We start from the raw sequence: 11,194 nt of genomic DNA, 5'->3' as shown, positions 1-11,194 counted from the left end.
TTTACAGAGCGCTATGACAACCCTGACAGTTTTCCTCTTCAAAGCCATAGATACCTTTGAAATGCTTATTGACATGGGCAATAATTTATGTTCACTTACTCTTCTCCTCAGACGAGACAAGTGTTATAAATAAAATGGTCACTATGTTGATGAATAAAACAAGAAGTTGTTGTATAGACATTTAGGCCTACTCCATCTCAAAATAAGGAGAACATTCAAAAACCAGAACATTCTTGGAAAGAGTTTCCTGGCTTTTGTCCAATTGACAAAAGCTTATGTCCTCTTGGCTTGCAATGATGCTCCATATGGGATGCTGATGCTTATATTAAGATGCTGACAAGTTGTGCCAAATGAAACAACACCTCAAATTGATGGAACTTAATCATTGTATAGACATTTGGTCTAGTAGTGAGAACATGACAGAATAGCTAACTAAGATACTCATAATGAACAAGGTGGGTTGTACTCAATGTCACACTCAATGTATTTTTGTTATTTTTTACAGAATGGTACAGTATTTGTGTGGTGACTGTACTCAGCAGATCAGAGGTATGAGTTGTAATGCCGGCAATGTTCAGATGAGGGCATTAGAGGAGCATGTACAGTACCATACAGCCCGAAAGCTCTAATGTATGTACACTATAGCTTTTGAGAATTAAGTACAGTATGTATACTATAGTAACAGTATGGTAAAGGCCTTTGTGAATAGGAAACAGAGATGTTATGCATCTTTGATTCAAGGCATTGTTTTTGGAAAACTGAGGTTTGCATCTGGAAATTGCATTAGTTTTTAATGTGGAAGAACATATTATCATCAAAACAGAATTATACCCTCTTAAGTTAACTGGACCAAGTCTTTCATAGCCTTTAGTGAGAATGAATTTGTCTTTGAGAGAATCAAAGACCAATAAATCAGAGTAGATAATGGTTCCATGGTTCATGATGGCTATGAAACTGTATCTATAGAAATGTCTAAATAGGTCAAACTTGGCATCCAGTAGCGGTATTACTTGCAGGCAATTAGCCAGGCTTGGCAACTGTATATACAACTGTATATACTCTGACAAAATAACTAATTTAATTTACAGTAACACTGGCATGTATCCATAAACAACTTTTGATTACATTTGAACTTTTGACGCATGATCGTAATTTAAAATGTGAATGTTCATCAACTTGCCAAAAGTGCTGTTTTATATGTGGCTGTTTCACAGATATAATCCAATAAATGCTGCATGGATTAGTCTTGTGCCGGTGGGGTCTCCACTTCAGGCAAGCAGCCTGATGCTATAAAAATGTGTCTGCTCCATCTCACAGCAGCCAAGCAGGTGTAAAAATACTCTCTCCAGCCATGTCTGTCACTGGACTAGACTAGGCCTCTAGAATGTTCCACATATTTTGTGATGATTAAGGCCCTAGAGAGCTTTGAACATCTTCTAAAATGTTGTTTTGTGAGTCTGGTGCTGCTGACAGATACAGGTGGGATTCCAAATTAGATTCTAAAGCCAGATGCATGTATGGAGTTTTGAACAAAAAAGATTGTCATTGCAAGAAAGTACACAGACAACTATTTTAGGATGCACAGCACTGATGAAGATTATGATGGCGACTGCACTAGAAGCTAGGCTACAGGCCTCCTCTATATCTTGCTTACACAATCGATGGCTGTGAAGAGCACCAGTTTTCGCTGTCTTCCAAGGGCTCAAGGTTTACAGCTTTGACTCATCCAGCCCTAACACCCCGGGAGGAGCTCAGGAGACTGAAGAGAGGAACAGGAGGCTCTAGAAGTCATCTGAGAGGAAAAGCAGACCGCAGGAAGAGAGTGACAACGCTGCCAGGCCAGGGTCACACCGCACGCGTGTAAAGGGCGTGGAAGGACTGACATCACACTTGGAGTCTCCCTCTGTCTCGCTGAGAATGAGAGGGGCAGTCGCCAGGGTCTTAGGACCAACCATGGTATCCCTGTTTCAGGAGAGGCTACAGGAGAAGAGCCCACTGCCCTTTTAATCTGCTACATCACAAAACAGAAAGACAACAATATAAACAATGTATAAAGAGCAACCCATGCCTAATTGTTTTAGTGTACCACTGCAGTCTCTGCACTGCGAATAAATAGTCTGGTCATGAAAGGCTGGTCATGGCTCACATCAACACCATCATCCCGGAAACCCTAGACCCACTTCAATTCGCATACCGCCCCAACTACCCTTTGTAGTGCTTACGGTCGGGTGCAGAGCAGTAGCCATACCAGGCGGTGATGCAACCAGTCAGGATGCTCTCGGTGGTGCAGCTGTAGAACTTTTTGAGGATCTGGTGACACATGCGAAATCTTTTCAGTCTCCTGAGGAGGAAAAGGTGTTGTCATGCCCTCTTCACGACTTTCTTGGTGTGTTTGGACCATGATAGTTTGTTGGTGATGTGGACACCAAGGAACTTGAAACTCTCGACCCGCTCCACTACAGCCCTGTCGATTTCTTTTTACATATATTTAGCTACTAAGCTACAGTACCAGTCAAAAGTTTTGACGCACTTACTCATTCAAGGGTTTTTCTTTATTTAGACTTATTTTCTACATTGTAGAATAGTGAAGACATCAAAACTATCAAAACTGTCAATGTGTTTATGAAATATTGGAAATATGAGAAATCATTTGCTTGTTACCACCCCTAGGTGGCAATCTTTAGCAGTGATAATCATAGTGGGTGGCAGAATTTTCCGTTGAGCACCTGACAATGGCTTCCATGCACTAACTCTGATGTTACCTTGCAAGAGTGTCATTTTTATTTTCTTCCATTTATAGTTTAGCAAAATGTTTGACTTAAAGTGAATGAAATAAATATATTAAGTGAATAAATCTACACTAAACAAAAATATTAACGCATAATGCAACAATTTCAAAGATTTTCTGAGTTATAGTTCATATAAGGAAATCAGTCAATTGAAATAAATTCATTACGCCCTAAAATATGGATTTCACATGACTGGGACAACAGATATGCATCTGTTGGTCAAATATACCTTCAAAAAATGGCACGCCCTGATCTGTTACACCTATTCTTGTGCTTGTCTCCACCCCCCTCCACGTATCGCCGATTTTCCCCATTATCCTCTGGGTACCTATACCTGTGTTTTCCGTCTGTCTGTGCCAGTTTGTCAAGTCAACCAGTGGTTTGTCTCAGCTCCTGCTTTTCCCCAGTCTCTCTTTTTCCTCGCTCTCCTGGTTTTGACCCTTGCCTGCACTGTCTCTGAGCCTGCCTGTACCTTTGCCCCACCTCTGGATTACCGACTTCTGCCTGACCTGACCCTGAGCCTGCCTGCCGTCCTGTACTTTCACCCCGCTACTCTGGATTATCAACCCCTGCCTGCCTTGAGCTGTCGTTTGCCTGCCCCTGTTGCTATAATAAACATTGTTACTTCGACACAGTCTGAATCTGGGTCTTACCTTCAAACCTGATTTAAAAAAGGTAGGGGCGTAGATCAGAAAACCAGTCAGTATCTGGTGTGACCACCTTTTGCCTCATGCAGTGTGACACATCTCCTTCGCGTAGAGTTGATCATGCTGTTGATTGTGGCCTGTGGAATGGTGTCCCACTCCAGATTTTTATCGTTTTACTTCTGACTTGTATGATTAACCATGTGACAATGATTTTGACAAAGGACAATGTTATTGAAATTAAACTGTTCCACAAAAATGCCTATCTAAATTTTTTTTATTAATAATACCTGGCACGCAGATCAGTAGAAATGGTAGGATAAATTGTACGCTTCCCCAAACATGAAACTCACGAACCACCTATGGTTTTTAATATAACGGCCATCAAAAAAAATGAGTGCACGCGCTTGAGGTCCCTTGCGAAAATGTGCCTGCCTATGGAAATAAAAGGCCCGTCCCACTGATTAGTTCTGGCGCCGGCCCTGCGTAGACGGGGTAGACCCTCCACAAGCCAGCACCGCTTTGGCACTCAACGAACAGGCAGTGTTTCTGGTGGGCGGAGACTGTAACGTGGGGAGACTTAAAGCCGCTCTACCTCACTTTTACCAATTCGTCCCAGGTGCCACTATCGGTGCTGAAACTTTGATTCTACCCACAGAAATGCATACAAGGCCCTCCCTCGTCCTCACTTTGGCAAATCTGACCATGACTCTATTTTCTCCTGCTTCCTGTTCACTTAAATACGGAAGTGGTCTGATGAAGCAGACACAAGACTGTTTTGCTAGTACAGACTGGGATATGTTCTGGGTTTCATCCGAATGCATTGAGGAGTTTACCACAGTCACAGGCTTCATCAATAAGTACGTAGACTACGTTGTTCCCATTGTGACTATATGAACGTATCCAAACCATAGATTACAAACAATATCCGCGCAAGGCTAAAGGCTAGAGCTACCACTTACAAGGAGCGGGGAGCGGACAATATAGGAGAAAGGTGTAATCCTATTACACCAGCTCCAATGTTTGACATATGTGGCAGGGCTTGCAGACGATAATGGATTACAATGGTAAACCCAGCCGTGAGATGCCCAATGACGCAGAACTCCCAAACAAGCTAAATACCTTTTATGCTCTCTTCGAGGAACACAACACCGAGTCTTGCGTGAAAGCCCCTGTTGTGTAGCCCTTTGCAGGTTGAAAATTGCAGATTTGGACTCTAAGCGCCTACATTGGAACGCCGTGGCTGTACAGTAACATGCTATACATGACGCTAGAGCTCTGGTGAGGCCTGTCCCCTCCAAGCACATTACCAAGTTTGGGACCCTGGGACTGAACACATCCATCTGCAACTGGACCCTGGATTTCCTGACTGGCCGGCCCCAGGTGGTGATGGTAGGCAACAACACCTCTGCCACGCTGATCCTCAACACGGGGGCCTCTCAGGGGTGTGTACTTGGTCCCCTCCTGTATTCCCTGTTCACCCATGACTGCATGGCCATGCACAACTCCAACACCATCATCAAGTTTGCTGTCGACCCGACGGTGGAAGGCCTGATTACTAACAGTGATGAGACAGCCTACAGGGAGGAGGTCAGAGACTTAGCAGTGTGGTGCCAAGACAACAGCTGATCGTGGACTACAGAAGAAGGAGGGGAGAGCACGCCCCCATCCAAATCGACCAGGGATGCAGTGGAGCGGGTCGAGAGCTTCAAGTTCCTTGGCGTCCACATCACTAAGGATTTAACATAGTTCACACACACCCGCACAGTCTTGAAAAGGGCACGACAGTGCCTCTTCCGCCTCAGGAGGCTGAAAAGATTTGGCATGGGTCCTCAGATCCTCAAAAGGTTATAGAACTGCACCATCCAGAGCATATTGACTGGCTGCATCACTGCTTGGTATGGCAAATTCACCACCCTGCACTACAGAGGGTGGTGTGGACAGCCCAGTACATCATTGGGGCCGAGCTACCTGCCATCCAGGACCTCTATATCGCAAATTGCCAGACTCCAGCCACCCACGCCATAGACTGTTCACTCTACTACCGTCCGGAGCATCGGCTCTCGGACCAACAGGCTCCAAGACAGCTTCTACTCCCAAGCTAAATAGTCAATTAAATGCTTACCCGGACTATCTGCATTGACCCTATCTTGCATTGACTTTACGCACACTCACAAGACTATATACAGTATACACACGATATACACACACACACACACACACACACACACTACACCAAAACTCTCACATAAAACCCACACACATTCAGATACACCACACACATAACACACACAACACACAGGCGCATATCAACACAACATAAACACACGCACACACTTTTACACTCATCATATGCTGCACTCTGTTCTTTATTTTACTCTTAATTATTAACTATCCTGATGCCTAGTCACTTTCCCCTGCCTTCATGTACATATCTACCTCAAATACCTTGTACCTCTGTACATTGATCTGGTACTGGTACTCTCTGTATTTAGCTCCACATTGATCTGGTACTGGTACTCTCTGTATTTAGCTCCACATTGATCTGGTACTGGTACTCCCTGTATTTAGCTCCACATTGATCTGGTACTGGTACTCTCTGTATTTAGCTCCACATTGATCTGGTTCTGGTACTCTCTGTATTTAGCTCCACATTGATCTGGTACTGGTACTCTCTGTATTTAGCTCCACATTGATCTGGTACTGGTACTCTCTGTATTTAGCTCCACATTGATCTGGTACTCCCTGTATTTAGCTCCACATTGATCTGGTACTCCCTGTATTTAGCTCCACATTGATCAGGGAATCTCTGTATTTAGCTCCACATTGATCTGGTACAGGTACTCTCTGTATTTAGCTCCACATTGATCTGGTACTGGTACTCTCTGTATTTATCTCCACATTGATCTGGTACTCTCTGTATTTAGCTCCACATTGATCTGGTACTCTCTGTATTTAGCTCCACATTGATCTGGTACTCCCTGTATTTATCTCCACATTGATCTGGTACTGGTACTCCCTGTATTTATCTCCACATTGATCTGCTACTCCCTGCATTTAGCTCCACATTGATCTGGTACTCTCTGTATTTAGCTCCACATTGATCTGGTACTGGTAATCTCTGTATATAACTCCACATTGATCTGGTACTCCCTGTATTTAGCTCCACATTGATCTGGTACTCTCTGTATTTAGCTCCACATTGATCTGGTACTGGTACTCTCTGTATTTAGCTCCACATTGATCTGGTACTGGTAATCTCTGTATATAACTCCACATTGATCTGGTACTCCCTGTATTTAGCTCCACATTGATCTGGTACTGGTACTCTCTGTATTTAGCTCCACATTGATCTGGTACTGGTAATCTCTGTATATAACTCCACATTGATCTGGTACTCCCTGTATTTAGCTCCACATTGATCTGGTACTGGTAATCTCTGTATATAACTCCACATTGATCTGGTACTCCCTGTATTTAGCTCCACATTGATCTGGTACTGGTACTCTCTGTATTTAGCTCCACATTGATCTGGTACTAGTACTCCCTATATTTAGCTCCACATTGATCTGGTACTCTCTGTATTTAGCTCCATTCTTGTGTATTTGATTTCTCTTGTGTTACTATTTGTATTTTTATTATACTTTTTTTACTCTGCATCGTTGGGAAGGCTCATAAGCAAGCATTTCATGGTAAGGTCTACACCAGTTGTATTCGGGGCATATATTTCATTATCACATTATGCGGTCATGGTTGGCCTGCAGTCATTCGGCAACCTGGCTCGTAACCGTAGCCAAATTAAAGCTTAGGGCTGCATGCAGAGTAGGGTGCTTTCCTCGCTGCTATTGCCTCTTATCGCACAAAGCTTTATTGTGCAAGACAAGCTATTACACGCACCATTTTCAGCCTGGCTGCAGATACGATGTGGAAGGCCAGAGTTGCCAGATAACTTTGTGACAATGTAGCAAAACGGCCCGTTACAGAGCGTTACCAATCCAGCCACTTAGCCTAGATTCGATCAAGATTAGCGTACTAAAATTACAGCTAATTGATTAGCCAGGTGCCTACTGTAGGGTACGTTGTCCTGTATTTCTGCTCACCCTTACAGTACATGAATGAGCATTAGGGATTTCCATCGCCTCTTGAAACTGGACTACGCCATTAGACATGATTGCATGTAAGCACCAGTCCCCATAGGCCTATCCCTTGAGAACATATATTTTCCATTGCTTAGTGAGTTCCACCATACAGTACAGCATTTTGGACTCCCTAGCTTTCCAGTGTCTCATACGCCTCCATAGCTCTCCTCTCTCTCTGTATTTACAGACTAAGCACCTGAGCAGCACCTGAGTTTAGTAGCACATTGCATGCTTTGTGTATTGAGTATCTAATCTAGCGTGAATCAACCACATTAGCTCTGTTGCATTACTTTCATTTAGTAGAGTGGCAATTGGTGGGCTGAAAATGGGAGATATGTTGGTTTATATAAAAATTCCAGTTTCCAACATATTTAATTCTAATTAAGAGTTGAGGTGATCTGAAGGGGCAAATGGTGGTTAAGGGAATACTGCAAAGTGTTCCTCGTGTCAGAAGAGAACATTTAAGCCATGCACCACTGTTTTTCCAGTTGGTCGCTAAGTGTGCCATACTCCAGTTTCAAACATCTGTCTGAGTTCCTGCAATCCCTTTAATTTCAGCCCCAATGATAACCTAGGCAAGTGAAAACATTATCTTTTTATATTTTATTTGGCTCAGCTTCTCAAAAAACCCTTTAAACAACCCACAGGAGTCAAAACCTCATACTCAAAGGAGGAAAAAAGGCAACTTTTCTGGCCCGCACAGCTTAAAGGTAAATGTTGCATGTAGAAATGAATTAAAGGTGTTATTTCAATCATGTAACGGCCCTGTTTGAAGAAGAATAGCTTAAGGATTTGGTTAAACCGAACAAAACGTAGCTTATGATTTTGAATGTGCACCAAAAGCTGACCAAAGGAGAAAGTGAACTGTAGCTCCCCTCCCTTATAAAGAACAGTTCACGCTCTAACATTGTGAATATATATCTCCCAGACCAGTGCCTCCCTCACTGTCCTCCTGCACCTACATTAAAATACAACCAGAAAATCCTCAAGATGAACTAGAGCCATTGGAATTTCACATTTAAAATGCCAGTCATTTTTTTGGATAGTTCTGCATTTTTCCCACCTCGGATTTGGATACGTAAACTACACTAAAGCATTATAGCATGGTAAGATGTGTGGCTAATTCTTTTCTAAGAGTTTGAAGGATGGCAATGTACCACACTGGACATGTTGGGAAAGTGGGGGTGTGGTGTGAATGTGTTTACTTGACTGAAGTAAAAGGATTCTCGACTGGTTTGCCACTCATATCGCAACATGGCACCATCAGTCCTTCCACATGACATCATCCACTCAACCTCATTTTGCTGGGGGTTTTGACATTAACATACACTGAGTGTACAAAACATTAAGAACACCTTCCTAATATTGAGTTGCTGGCTCTTGTTGACTTTAATGCTTCCCACAGTTGGGCTGGATGTCCTTTGGGTAGTGGACCATTCTTGATACACACAGGAAACTGTTGAGTGTGAAAAACCCAGCAGCGTAGAAGTTCTTGACACCGACCAGGGTACCTGTCACCTACTATCATTCCCTGTTCAAAGCCTCTTAAATCTTTTGTCTTGCCCATTCACCCTCTGAATGGCATGCACACACAATCCATGTCTCAATTGTATCAAGGCTTAAAAAGAAACAAAACACATTCTTTCCCACTGAAACATATAGAACCTCTTCAAAACAGGTTACAAGTCCATTACTTCATCTACACAGGCTATTCCTAAACTGGGGTACGCAATGCCTTCGGGGGTACACCAAATAAAAATGTGATTCACATTTTCAAACAGTCCATTTAAAGTAGCCTCGTTTCACTGCCCCAAAAAAAATTAAACCATCTAGTGTTCAGCGAGATAACAACACAATGTCAAATACAGGTAGTGTAACGAACGTTGTCGGGAGAAGGAGAGGAGGACCAAGGTGCAGCGTGGTAAGTGTTCATTATTTTAATTAAACAACTGAACACTGAACAAAACAACAAAAATGACAAACGAACAGTCCTGTAAGGTGAACACACAAAACAGAAAACAACCACCCACAAACACAGGTGGGAACAGGCTTTCTAAGTATGATTCTCAATCAGAGACAACGATAGACAGCTGCCTCGGATTGGGAACCATACCAGGCCAAACACATAGAAATACAAAACAAGGACAACATAGAACACCAGACATAGAAAGCCCACCCAAACTCACGCCCTTACCAACCAAAATAGAGACATAAAAAGGATCTCTAAGATCAGGGCGTGACAGGTAGCCTAGTCAAATAATTAACATCCAATCACATTAACCATTACTCTCTCGCAGGAATTCCACTATGTAGCCAAACGTAGCTGCTGCTCATTCTGTTTGCTCAAAAATTGATAAATGGTTAATATAAAAAGTAAGGCCCACATCCATGGAGACACATACCAGCTCTACCAGCAGTACTACACCTGCACCTATCGACGAAACAAGTTGTTCTGCTTCCACGAGCACATCCAATGCTAGCATCAGTAATTCTATATTTGTTGCTAGCCCAGCTAGCATGGACACTGACAGTTGTGAATCTGATGCAGCCGAAGAGCTACTGCCCCCTTACCCAGGAAAGCACCGAACAACAGACAGGGACGTTGGACCATCGATGAGGCGCACATATGATGAGAACTACATTGATTTGGGGTTCACTTATATTGGGAGTAGGGCCTTTCCTTAGTCACATTGTGTTATATGTGCAAAAGTACTATCTCACAACTCGATGAAACCTTCACTCTTGCGCAGACATTTAGAAACAAAACATGCCAATTTGAAAAATAAGCCAAGGGAGTTTTTTGAATGAGAATTAAGACGACTTTTGTGTAGTATAAAACTAACAGATAGCATTAATTAAAAGGGGCTAGAAGCATCTTATATGGTGGGCTACCGAGTGGCTAGGACAGGCAAGGCCCATACAATTGTGGAGGACTTAATTTTTCCTGCTGCAGCAGATATGGCTCGGACAATGCTAGGGGAAAAGGCCAAAAAAACTATTCAGACAATGTCTTCATCAAACAACACTGTTTCATGACATGGTGACATGGCAGGAGATGTTTTGAAGCAACTACAGCTGGATGAGTCAACAGACGTGGCGGGCCTGGCACAGCTCCTGGTATTTTGTCTGTTACGTTTATGGGGGGTCAATTAAGGAAGACATCCTCTTATGCAAACCACTGGAAACCAGGACAACAGGAGAGGATATTTTTAAAGTACTGGACAGCTTTGTGACATCAAATGGACTTGTGGTCAAGATGTGTTGGTATCTGTACTGATGGCGCAAACGCCATTACAGGGGGTGGAGTGGTAACGCACAGGCAAGCATTTGCTCCCGACGCCACTTGGGTACACTGCAGCATCCACCGAGAGGCTATTGCTGCCAAGGGAATGCCTGACAGCTTGAAAGACATTTTGGACAATGCAGTGAAAATGGTTAACTTTGTTAAAGCAAGCCCCCTGAACTCTCGTGTATTTTCTGCATTATGCAATGATATGGGCAGCGGCCATGTAACGCTTTTACAACATACAGAAGTGCGCTGGTTATCAAGGGGCAAAGTATTGACACGTTTTTTAAAATTGAGAGGGAGCTTAAAGTTTTCTTTACTGACCATAATTTTCAC

Source organism: Salvelinus fontinalis, chromosome 12 (assembly GCF_029448725.1).
Source record: "Salvelinus fontinalis isolate EN_2023a chromosome 12, ASM2944872v1, whole genome shotgun sequence".
Taxonomy (NCBI): domain Eukaryota; kingdom Metazoa; phylum Chordata; class Actinopteri; order Salmoniformes; family Salmonidae; genus Salvelinus; species Salvelinus fontinalis.
Note: the sequence above shows the minus strand (reverse complement) of the source record.